The sequence below is a fragment of the Elaeis guineensis genome, chromosome 8 (genome assembly GCF_000442705.2).
Source record: "Elaeis guineensis isolate ETL-2024a chromosome 8, EG11, whole genome shotgun sequence".
NCBI lineage: Eukaryota > Viridiplantae > Streptophyta > Magnoliopsida > Arecales > Arecaceae > Elaeis > Elaeis guineensis.
The window spans coordinates 104641482-104645278 of NC_026000.2; positions in this window are offsets into that span (position 1 = coordinate 104641482).

Below are 3797 nucleotides of genomic sequence, written 5' to 3' on the forward strand. Positions count from 1 at the left end.
CGATACCAGGACTTTGGGAAACTGGGGCTGACGAACTCCTAGAACTACTAGAAGAGAAGATATCAGAAGATATTTTGGATCAAACGAAAGCTACAAAATCTTAGAAAAATCAAAAAAAATTGCGAACAGGCCCTCAAGGAAGCTAAACAAACAGAGCACGAAGGAGAAAAAATAGAAAATAGTGAGAAGTTCCAGGACTAACCTAGGTTGGCCTAGGGAGTGCGGGAAGGCGGCAAGGATGATGGAAGACCCGGAAGATGCCTAAAGCCGAGAAGGATGCTAAAGGAGGCTGGAGCTCTCAGGAAGGAGAGGGGACCGAAGGACTCTCTCAGGCAGGGTGAAACCCCTAAGGAGGAGGACGTGTTTAAATAGGCAATAAGGCCTGGAGCGATTATGATCACAGATTTTCTCTGACCGGCCTGCACGTGCCGCATGTCCACTCACTATGACAGGCTGCTGAAAATGACTGGCAGCTGACAAAATAATTATTGCACCATACCTAGAGCCATGCCCCAGTGGGAATCCTAAAAAAAAGAAATCTTTTTCGAAAAGGCTCTAGTACCAGCGTGCGGAACGCCAAAATATCTGGCGACCTCCGAATGCAGCAATCGAGGGGGGCAACATCGGTCATGAAAATTTCTCTGTACTTTCCTCGTTCAGAGCCCGAACTCGAAAGTAGGGAGACTGGTGTTGGGTATGAAATACCCCCAGCCAAAGTCTGTAAAAGGCCGACCCTTCCGGATGTCTCCGACAATGAATTCCTCCATTCGTCTATCAGGCCGCCCCAAAAGCTCTCTGGGCCTCACCACCAGCCGACCTTTTACAGTGACCAACTATCCTCCGAACTCCTTCCAGACTTCATCAATATCTGATCTCCTTTAACAATGAGGTCTCTACAGTAATCAGACTCCATCCAAGTTTCTACGACGGTCGATCGCCTTCAGAATTCCGATCGAGCTCCTGCGAGAGCGAGCATTCTACTACGAGCGATCTACTCTGAGCTTCTACTACGAGTAGTTCCAGCTGAGCTCCTGCGAGAGCTGAGTATTCTACTACGAGCGATCTACTCCGAGCTTCTACTACGAGCAGTTCCAGCTGAGCTCCTGCGAGAGCCGAGCATTCAACTACGGGCGATCTACCCCGGATCTCTACTGTAAGCAAATCCCATTCAGGCCTCTACTGTAAACAAATTTTTTTTAAACTTCCTTTACAGGTAGACTTCAGTCGAGTTTCTTCGAAGTCGGATCCCGGACGAGCTTCTACCAGGGGCAGGATCCACCGATCGGTCGTTACTCCGAGCTCCTACGACAACTGATCTTCGACCGAGCTCCAACAATAAGCGGCCTCCTTTCGACCTCCCACGAGAACCAGACTCCATCCGAGCTTCCACAGTGGATGGATCCCGAATGAGCTTTTGCAACGAATGGGCTCCAGCTGCTGGATTTCTACAACGGCCGATCGCCCCTGGATTCCCCATACTCCTCCAACAGGCGAGCCTCCCCAACACCATCCGAAGTCCACCATCGGCCGACCTTCTGTCGAGTTCCTCATGAAACTGGATTTCTCCGACGGATAATCTTCAAACGAGCTTCCATGCCAGGCAGACCCCAGACGGACTTTCCTAGCAATTGGACTCCTATTAGACTTCGCCAACTAAAAGTCTTCATCCGAGTCTCTATAGCAGATGGTTCTCACCTGTAACCTTAGCACCCAAGGCCTCCGACCACAGTAGGCTCGTCAACGACCTCAGAAACATTCGAGCTTCTACTGTATCGATGAGAGAGAGCCATTTCTCTCCCTCAGATATCCCAGTCAAGCTTCATCTGACAAATCCGAACTCCCTGGCAAGCCACGACGAGGGCCGCTACCCTGCTCCACTCTCTGCAACGGATTCCACGCAGCTCCACCATTTCCTGGCAAACCACGACGAGGGCCGCTCCCTGCTCCACTCTCTGTAATGGATTCTACGCAGCTCCACTACTCTCTGGCAAGTCACGACAATGGCCACCACTCCACTCTCTGTAACCAACTCCACGTAGCCCTGAACGACCCCTGATTCCACTACTCTCCGTAACAAACTCTAGACGGCTCTGAACAGCCCACTACCAGGCGATTACAGACGTCGCTGTCAATCGGTTATACTCTCCATCTATAATAAGGATCTCCAGATACATTCTTCTCAAGGCTGGTAACTCTATCTCGAAACTCTGCCAAAATTTTTGCTCGAGCACTCTATTTCTGTTGAAGTAGAGTACTGACTTGAGCATCGAAGGATCTTGTCGGAGCACCCCAACTCTGGTTTAGACTTTCTTTGCAGGTCCCGATGGTGGCCGCGGTCATCCCAGCTCCAGCTTCTCCGACCTCGACAGAATTCTGCACCAACACTTGTTATCTTTGTGGCATATTAGCCCTAGTATATTCAGATGTATGTGTACTGATGATAACTCAGGCTAAAGAAGGATATTTCGATTTCATCACTTTTGCAAATGATCTATTAAGGTTCGGATATGTGTCTTATGGAATATAAATCTGAAGCTTTTGATAAGTTCAAAGAGTATCAAAGTATGGTCGAGAAATAAATTAAAAAAAATATCAAGCTTCTTTGATCTGATCGAGGAGGAGAGTACTTATCTAGTAAATTTCTTGATCATCTTAATAATTATGGTATTCTCTCTGAATGGATCCCTCCTTATATACCACAACTAAATGGTGTAGCAAAAAAGAAAAATCGTACTTTAATGGATATGGTATGATTCATAATGTGCTTCATTGATCTTTCAATATCATTTTGGAGATATGTCCTAGAAACTGCCACATACATATTGAACCGGATGCCGTCAAAGTTTGTTACTAGTACACCATATGAGATATGGAAAGGAAGAAAGCCTAATCTTAAATATCTTAAGATTTGAGGCTGTCTTGCTTATGTCAAAAATATCTTTGGACATAAGCTTAGTACTAAATCAGATAAGTGTAGGTTTGTAGGGTATCCTAAAGAAACTAATGGATACTACTTCTACCATTCTACTGAATAAAAAGTATTTATTAGTAGGCACGTCACTTTTTGAAAAATAAATTCATCTAAGAAGGAAGTTGTGGGAGGAATATTGAACTTGGTGAAGTTCAAGACCTGCAAACCAATCTAAAAATACCTGTGAATTCTTAACCAGAAGTATCCAAGGATGAGGTACATCCATAATACACACCTCTCCGAAGATCAGATATAGTGCGCCAAGCACCTTTAAGATAGGATTTTATCATTGAGAATGACAATTCGATCAATATCATTTAGGATGATGATCTACTGACCTATTCGAAAGCTATCATGAGTAGAGACTCAGATAGATGGCTGGAAGCCATAAAATCCGAAATAGACTCTATGTACACCAACCAAATATGGATCTTGGTTGATGCACCTGAGGGTGTGACCCTAATAGGGTGCAAGTGAGTCTTCAAGAAGAAGATCGGAGTAGATGGCCAAGTGAAAACCTACAAAGCTAGGTTGGTGACGAAGGATTTTAGACAAAGATAAGAAATTGACTATGATGAAATCTTCTCACCGATGGCTATGCTCAAGTCCATCTAGATTTTGCTTGTTATAGCAGAATACTATGACTATGAGATTTGACAGATGGATGTCAAGACCACTTTCCTCAATGGTAGTCTTAAGGAACAGGTCTATATGACTCAACTAGAGAGATTTACCTCAAGTGGGAGGATAAATCAAGTATGCAAGCTGAAAAAATTCATCTATAGATTGAAGTAGGCTTCGAGAAGTTGGAACATCCGATTTGATA